The sequence below is a fragment of the Triticum dicoccoides genome, chromosome 2B, assembly GCF_002162155.2.
Source record: "Triticum dicoccoides isolate Atlit2015 ecotype Zavitan chromosome 2B, WEW_v2.0, whole genome shotgun sequence".
NCBI classification, from domain to species: Eukaryota; Viridiplantae; Streptophyta; class Magnoliopsida; order Poales; family Poaceae; genus Triticum; species Triticum dicoccoides.
In genome coordinates, this window is record NC_041383.1 from 520,179,367 (window position 1) to 520,188,862 (window position 9,496).

Here is a 9,496-nt window from a genome sequence, read left to right on the forward strand (position 1 = left end):
CGGATTTTATGGCCTCGAGCCATTTGTCGGAATCCAGGCCCACCATCGCTTCTCCATAGCTTGTAGGTTCATTGTTGTCTAGCAACATGACCTCCAAGACAGGATTACCATACCACTCCAAAGCAGTACGTGTCCTTGTCATCCTACGAGGTTTGGTAGTGACTTGATCCGAAGTTTCATGATCACTATCATAAGCTTCTACTTCAATTGGTGTAGGTGTCACAGGAACAACTTCCTGTGCCCAGCTACACACTAGTTGAAGTGATGGTTCAATAACCTCATCAAGTCTCCACCATCCTCCCACTCAATTCTTTCGAGAGAAACTTTTCCTCGAGAAAGGACCCGTTTCTAGAAACAATTACTCTTGCTTCCGGATCTGAGATAGGAGGTATACCCAACCATTTTGGGTATCCTATGAAGATGTATTTATCCGTTTTGGGTTCGAGCTTATCATCATGAAACTTTTTCACATAAGCGTCGCAGCCCCAAACTTTCAAGAAACGACAACTTAGGTTTCTCCAAACCATAGTTCAAACGGTGTCGTCTCAACGGAAGTATGTGGTGCCCTATTAAAGTGAGTGCGGTTGTCTCTAATGCCTAACCCATGAACGATAGTGGTAATTTTATAAGAGACATCATGGTACACACCATATCCAATTGGGTGCAACTATGATGTTCGGACACACCATCACACTATGGTGTTCCAGGTGGTATTAATTGTGAAACAATTTCCACAATGTCTTAATTATGTGCCAAAGCTCGTAACTCAGATACTCATCTCTATGATCATATCATAGACATTTTATCCTATTGTCACGATGATCTTCAACTTCACTCTGAAATTACTTGAACCATTCAATAATTCAGACTTCTGTTTCATCAAGTAAATATACTCAACATCTACTCGAATCATCTGTGAAGTAAGAACATAACGATATTCGCTGCATGCCTCAGCACTCATTGGACTGCACACATCAAAATGTGTTACTTCCAACAAGTTGCTATCGTGTTCCATCTTACTGAAAATGAGGCTTTTCAGTCATCTTGCCCATGTGGTATGATTTGCATATCTCAAGTGATTCAAAATCAAGAGAGTCCAAATGATCCATCTGCATGGAGTTTCTTCATGCATATACACCAATAGACATGGCTTGCTTGTCTTAAACTTTTCAAAAACGAGTGAGTCCAAAGATCCATCAACATGGAGCTTCTTCATGCGTTTTATACCAATATGACTTACATAGCAGTGCCACAAGTAAGTGGTACTATCATTACTATCTTATATCTTTTGGCATGAAAATGTGTATCACTACGATCGAGATTCAATAATTCTTTTAGATGGAAGACCATTGAAGGTATTATTCAAAAATCAGAGTAACCATTATTCTTCTTAAATGAATAACCGTATTGCGATAGACATAATCCAATCATGTCTATGCTCAACGCAAACACCAAATAACAATTATTTAGGTTTTACACCAATCTCGATGGTAGAGGGAGCGTGCGATGCTTGATCACATCAACCTTGGAAACACTTCCAACACATATCGTCAGCTCACCTTTAGCTAGTCTCCGTTTATTTTGTAGCTTTTATTTCGAGTTTCTAACACTTAGCAACCGAACCGGTATCTAATACCCTGGTGCTACTAGGAGTACTAGTAAAGTACAGAATAACATAATGTATATCCAATATACTTCTATCGACCTTGCCAGCCTTCTTATCTACCAAGTATCTAGGGTGGTTCTACTTTAGTGTCCGTTCCTCTCATTACAGAAGCACTTAGTCTCGGGTTTGGGTTCAACCTTGGGTTTCTTCACTAGAGCAGCAACTGATTTGCCGTTTCATGAAGTACCCCTTCTTGCCCTCGCCCTTCTCGAAACTAGTGGTTTCACTAACCATCAACAATTGATGCTCCTTCTTGATTTCTACATTTGTGGTGTCAAACATCGCGAATAGCTCAAGGATCATCATATCTATCCCTATTATGTTATAGTTCATCACGAAGCTCTAGTATCTTGGTGGCAATGTCTTTGGAGAAACATCACTATCTCATCTGGAAGATTAACTCCCACTCGATTCAAGTGATTGTTGTACCCAGACAATCTGAGTACAAGCTCAACGATTGAGATCTTCTCCCTTAGTTTGTAGGCTAGAAAACTCGTCGGAGGTCTCATACCTCTTGACGTGGGCACGAGCCTGAAATCCCAATTTCAGCTCTTGGACCATCTCTTATGTTCTACGACATTTCAAAAATGTATTCGGTGCCTCAATTCTAAACCATTTAACATTACCGAACTATCATGTAGTCATCAAAACGTGTATGACAGATGTTTGCAACATCCACAGACCACGTTCGAGGTCCAGCACACTGAGCGGTGCATTAAGGACATAAGCCTTCTATTGTCCGCATAATTGCTACTGTCAACTTTCAACTGTATTTTCTCTAGGAACATATCTAAAACAGTAGAACTAAAGCGCGAGCTATGACATAATTTGCAAAGGGCTTTTGACTATGTTAAGGATAATTAAGTTCATCTAATGAACTCCCACTCAGATAGACATCCCTCTAGTCATCTATGTGATTACATGATCCAAGTCAACTAGGCCGTGTCCGATCATCACGTGAGACGGACTAGTCATCATCGGTGAACATCTTCATGTTGATCGTATCTACTATAGGACTAATGCTCGACCTTTCGATCTCTTGTATTCCGAGGCCATGTCTGTACATGCTAGGCTCGTCAAGTCAACCTAAGTATTTCGCGTGTGTAAATCTGGCTTACACCCATTGTATGTGAACGTTAGGATCTATCACACCCGATCATCACGTGGTGCTTTGAAATGATGAACTTCCGCAATGGTGCACAGTTAGGGGGAACACTTTCTTGAAATTTTAATGCGGGATCATCTTATTTACTACCGTCGTTCTAAGCAAATAAGATGCATAAACATGATAAACATCACATGCAATCAAATAGTGACATGATATGGCCAATATCATTTTGCTCCTTTTGATCTCCATCTTCGGGGCTCCATGATCATCATCGTCACTGGCATGACACCATGATCTCCATCATCATGATCTCCATCATCGTGTCTCCATAAAGTTGTCTCACCAACTATTACTTCTACTACTATGGCTACCGGTTAGCAATAAAGTAAAGTAATTACATGGCGTTGTTCAATGACACGCAGGTCATACAATAAATAAAGACAACTCCTATGGCTCCTGCCGGTTGTCATACTCATCGACATGCAAGTCGTGATTCCTATTGCAAGAACATGATCAATCTCATACATCACATATCATTCATCACATTCTTCTTGGCCATATCACATCACATAGCATACCCTGCAAAAACAAGTTAGACGTCCTCTAATTGTTGTTTGCATGTTTTACGTGGCTCCTATGGGTTTCTAGCAAGAACGTTTCTTACCTACGCAAAAACCACAACGTGATATGTCAATTGCTATTTACCCTTCATAAGGACCCTTTTCATCGAATCTGATCCGACTAAAGTGGGAGAGACTGGCACCCGCTAGCCACCTTATGCAACAAGTGCATGTCAGTCGGTGGAACCTGTCTCACGTAATTGTACGTGTAAGGTCGGTCCGGGCCGCTTCATCCCACGATGCCGCCGAATCAAGATAAGACTAGTAACGGTAAGCATATTGAACAAAATCAACGCCCACAACTACTTTGTGTTCTACTCGTGCAAAGAATCTACGCAATACACCTAGCTCATGATGCCACTGTTGGGGAACGTAGCAGAAATTCAAAATTTTCCTACGTGTCACCAAGATCTATCTATGGAGAAACCAGCAACGAGGGGGAAGGAGAGTGCATCTACATACCCTTGTACATCGCTAAGCGGAAGCGTTCAAGAGAACGGGGTTGAAGGAGTCGTACTCGTCGTGATCCAAATCACCGGAGATCCTAGTGCCGAACGGAGGGCACCTCCGCGTTCAACACACATGCAGCCCGGTGACGTCTCCCATGCCTTGATACAGCAAGGAGAGAGGGATAGGTTGAGGAAGACTCCGTCCAGCAGCAGCACAACGGCGTGGTGGTGGTGGAGGAGCGTGGTGATCCAGCAGGGCTTCGCCAAGCACCGCGAGATATGAGGAGAAAGAGAGGTAGGGCTGCGCCAACATGAGAAGAACTTCGTGTGTTGGGCTGCTCCTTTGCCTCCACTATATATAGGGGGAGAGGGGGGCTGCGCCCCCACCTAGGGTTCCACCCTAGGGGTGGTGGCCAGCCCAAGATCCCATCTGAGGGGCGGCCAAGGGGGGGAGAGGGGAAACTTGCCCCCCAAGTTAGGTGGGTGCGCCCCCTCCCCAAACCCTAGGCGCCTTGGGCCCTTGTGGGGGGCGGACCAGCCCACCTGGGGCTGGTCCCCTCCCACACTTGGCCCATGCAGCCCTCCGGGGCCGGTGGCCCCACTTGGTGGACCCCGGGACCCTCCCGGTACGTTACCGATAAAACCCAAAACTTTTCCGTGACCAAAACAGGATTTCCCATATATAAATCTTTACCTCCGGACCATTCCGGAACTCCTCGTGACGTCCGAGATCTCATTTGGGACTCCGAACAACATTCGGTAACCACATACAACTTCCTTTATAACCCCAGCGTCATCGAACCTTAAGTGTGCAGACCCTATGGGTTCGGGAACCATGCAGACATGACCGAGACGTTCTCCGGTCAATAACCAACAGTGGGATCTGGATACCCATGTTGGCTCCCACATGTTACACGATGATCTCATCGGATGAACCACGATGTCGAGGATTCGATCAATCCCATATACAATTCCCTTTGTCTAGCGGTATTGTACTTGCCCGAGATTCGATCGTCGATATGCCGATACCTTGTTCAATCTCGTTACCGGCAAGTCTCTTTACTCATTCCATAACACATCATCCCGTGATCAACCCCTTGGTCACATTGTGCACATTATGACGATGTCCTACCGAGTGGGCCCAGAGATACCTCTCCATTTACACGGAGTGACAAATCCCAGTCTCGATTCGTGCCAACCCAACATACACTTTCGGAGACACCCGTAGTGCACCTTTATAGCCACCTAGTTACGTTGTGACGTTTGGTGCACCCAAAGCATTCCTACGGTATCCGGGAGTTGCACAATCTCATGGTCTAAGGAAATGATACTTGACATTTAGAAAAGCTTTAGCATACGAACTACGATCTTTGTGCTAGGCTTAGGATTGGGTCTTGTCCATCACATCATTCTCCTAATGATGTGATCTCGTTATCAACGACATCCAATGTCCATGGTCAGGAAACCGTAACCATCTATTGATCAACGAGCTAGTCAACTAGAGGCTTACTAGGGACATGGTGTTGTCTATGTACCCACACATGTATCTGAGTTTCCTTTCAATACAATTATAGCATGGATAATAAACGATTATCATGAACAAGGAAATATAACAATAACTAATTTATTATTTCCTCTAGGGCATATTTCCAACACAATGGGTGCCTATGTTTGAGTTGTGCATAGCAACAAGACTCTCTTTGGCCCCTTGGGTGTGAAGCTCCCAAGCTTTGTTGTGGCGTGATAGCCGGATTAGTGGACAGAACTCCGCTTTGTCAGCTGAAGCCCCCATGTAACCAATAATATGATAAGCCAATAAGGCGGGGTACCCATGTTTGAACCGTGCATCATGGCAACAGGTCCTCTTCGGCAACCTTTAACTTTTTGCAAGAGATATATTCTTCTGTAACTGGGATTTTAAACCGGATATTGAGAGCTTCAGAGATTTGTGGGAGATAGATTTCCCCTTGAACCGGATTGTAAACCGGAATCCTTTCTGATGACCCGGAACTTCTTCAGTGAGCCGGGATTTTGTCATATACTTTTTGAGCCGGAAATTCCCTGACTACTTTTAAATTTTCATCAATATAACAGTAGCTTCCGGGACCGGGTTATCTTTCCCTTCAACATCCTGGGGCACTGGAATTTGCTAAAACTGGCAAGACTTGCTGAGTCATATCATCGTAGCCCCCGAGTCTTAGGATGACTCAAAGGAGTTGTCTTGATATTCTCCGTACTTGACCATAGCAGAAGGTATATATCATTGGTTTGATAATGCGATGTAAATCCACAGAAGATTGAGGTGACTGCGGCGGGTTATAAATGATCCCGTATGAGCCGTGTCAGCAACTCGGCCAATGGTTCCTCCCAACTGGTTGTTTGAAATTTAACTTAACTGTAGTGGCAATGATTTGTGCGCATGTCCATTGATCCATCTGGTGCAGACGGTGGTTGATGACAATTTGCCTCCAATTTGTTGGAAGAAAATCGGGCTACCCAAGCAGTTACTTGCTCATAATCAAGAAGCAGCTCACGCAGACAGGTGCGGCCCTGGTGTGTCGATGTAAACCAGGCTGCAATAAACGGACGGTAGAAACATCCACAGTATCAGAGGTGGATCGAACAGATGAACCGGCCGCGGTGTTGTAAACCGGTGTAGGCGAGAAAAACAGCCGCGTTGTTGTAAGCCGGTGCGAACGAGCAAGCTGTCCTCCGTGTTGTAAGTCGGTGCGGACGCGAGAAACGGCCACGGCGTTGTAAACCGGTGCGGGAATCCATTAAGTAACGACAATCACCGGTGCCGAATGATGTTGGCGCATCTCCATCTCCATGGTATAACAACCCCTTTGTCATCAGTAATTATCCTGCGTAAAATATTGCAAGACCAAGTAATTGTTCTCAAACAATTTAATATGTACTGATAAAATAGATGGAATAGATAGCACCTGGTATTTTTCACAGCTGACAGCCGTGCATATCCCTGGGACGTCGAACCAGACATATATGTTGGTGGTGAGATGCAGAGGCTGCAGCAGCTCAGAACAGACCCACCGAGTCATAGATCCACCCCCTTTTTTCACAACCCTTGACTTTTTCTTTGCATTCTTCTTTTCACCCAAAGCAAACGCAGGGGAGGCTGGACTCCTTTGGCGGAGCGAGCGGCGAGTCAGCATGGTGGTTTCAAAGTGCCCGGTGAGTCAGCGCCCGGCGGTTTAGAACGGGGCGGTTCACGATCGAAGACAAGACGAGCCCACGGCTGTGGTTGAAGCGGACTGCTGCAGACCCGGCAAGACGATTTGGTGACGAGCGGATAAAACGAGGCCGTGACCCGGAGCGATGCGGAGGCCAAACCAGCCAGTGGCGGAGACGGTTCAGCAGCGCAGCCGGAGGACGGCGGAGGCGGCGGGTGCTCGAGATAAGGTCCGGCGACCCTCTGCTGCAAACAAGGCCGTCCCGATGATTTCTGTTGGCGGCTTAATGCGGGGCACCTGGCCACAGGCGGAGGTGAACCCATCAGGGACCCGGAGCCGGCCGGTGTAGGGACGACGAATAGGCGGCCGAGTCGCGCGGGAAGCGGCGGTCGGGTCGCGCGGACGGCAAAGCGGGGGAGACGGCGGCAACCCAGCTGGGCTTGGCCGGGGCCGGTCAAAGCGGAGCAACGCGGGGCACGCACTTGGGTGTGGAGAAGCCGTCCTGGGCGAGGTCAAGCCGGCGTGCACGCATCCATTGGAGCTGAAGAATCGCGCAGCCCAAAACAGGCACAGAGGGTGAGGCCGATCTGGCGGGCGCGACCACAGAGAGGCGCGAGGGGGAGACTCCGCTCAAGTTGGTGACGGGATTGCGACGCCGGCGTGAGAGGCCAACGTGGGAGCGAAGCTGGTGATGCGGAGTGACGGCTCATAGCTAGGTGGCCCGGGTCGGATCAGCAGCAACAAGCAACGGTGGCGCAAGTCCGGTTCAGGCGGAGCGAGGCCGAGGCGGGCTGCAGTGGCGGCTCGGCACGCCGGCGGGGCCGGTTCAGGTGCAGCGAGGCTTGGCGAGGTCGAGACAAGGCCGAAACGTCAAGCGCTCCGGGGCCAGCGATTTCAACGGCAGCTGGCAATGAACCGGCGGCGGGCGCGGGGTGTCTTGAGGGCATCTCGGAGCAAAATTGACCTGGCGAAACAGCTTCAGGGGCGGCTCAGGCAATGTCGGATTACTTGTGGCAAGCTTTGGCGTTTTAACAGAATAGGGGGCGGATCTCCCAGAGCAGCTCGATGCAGCCATGGCACAGGAGCCGTGAGGCGAATCGATGAAGGCAACTCGTAGCAGAGGTATAACACGGGGCCGGCCATGAAGGCGACAGTTTTCTGATGAGCCAAGTCCCAGCCGGGTTGATGCGTAGCTATGGAGGCAAGTAGAGGCGTTCTCGGCGGCGACAGGCGGCTCTCTGCAGAGAAATGAGGCCGCATGCGGCTCGGTAGAGCCGGCGGTTCGGAGGCGGCCGTCTGCAGAATTCCCCAAATGAGTTGTATTGATTGGATCTTCAGATAATTGATTTTCTCCATCTAATGCATGTGTTGAGTACTTTCCTTGCAACAAGCGTCGTTTTTGCTTCCTCCGAGTCGTGGCTTGTTTTGGTCAATCCGTGACTTCCCCCGGGTCATGATGGCCCCCTATTTTTTTTCAACTGCTGGTCCACGTGCCTAAGGCTTCGGCTTTGATCCATTGAGAAATTGGCAGCAGGACCAAGGGGTTATGCCATGCAGTAGCGATGGAATCTGATTGTCTGATTTAGTTTTTGACACGGACGATGGTGTAGGCCTCGGCGATTTGTACTTTGACAGTTTGCAACCCTAATTTTCTTTTGATCTCAGATTGATAAACTACCAGATTGCAACGGCAGCATCCATACTGGACGCCGTAACACCTTATTCTCTTAAACTCTTTCTCCTCTGACAAATTACGAGCTTCTCGATCCTTAAGAAAATCCCTTCAAGAACTCAACACCACCGTGCGAAGGCCCCACGGTGGGCGCCAACTGTCGTGGAATTAACACGTCAGATGTCCTTAATGTGAGGACTTAGTCATGAGGCCAACGCATCTATGTGCTAGCTTGAGAGGGGTTAAGCGGAATCGAGAGGCGCAACACAAGACAAGGGTTTAGACAGCTTCGGGCCCTGGGAAACATCATCCGGTAAAAACCCTACATGTTGTTTGAGGCTAGATCTCATTATCATCACGAAGGAGTCGCCGTAAACCGGCTCTCCTCTAGTTGTGTCTAGCCCTACAGATTGTTTCTTGCTTGTCCCCCTTTGAGGAGCCCTGCCCCTCCTTATATATGTTGAAGGGGCGGGTTACATGTGGAGTCTAACTCGGACTTTAACTTAAACTATTTTGACTTCCCTTCCTGGGCTTCTTAACGTCTGTCGGTTTAACATTGTCTGCCGGTTTAACATTGTCTGCCGGTTTAACATTGTCTGCCGGTTTAACATTGTCTGCCGGTTTACCGTCTGTCTTAGCCATCTGTCTTTAACCGTTTGCCGGTTTACCACCAGCCGGTTTACCGTATGTCTTAGCCATCTTGTCTTGACTCTCTGCCGGTTTACCATCCGTCGGTTTAACAAGTCCCGACCAGGTTACGACTCCAGCCGGGTCATACCGCGGGGTATAT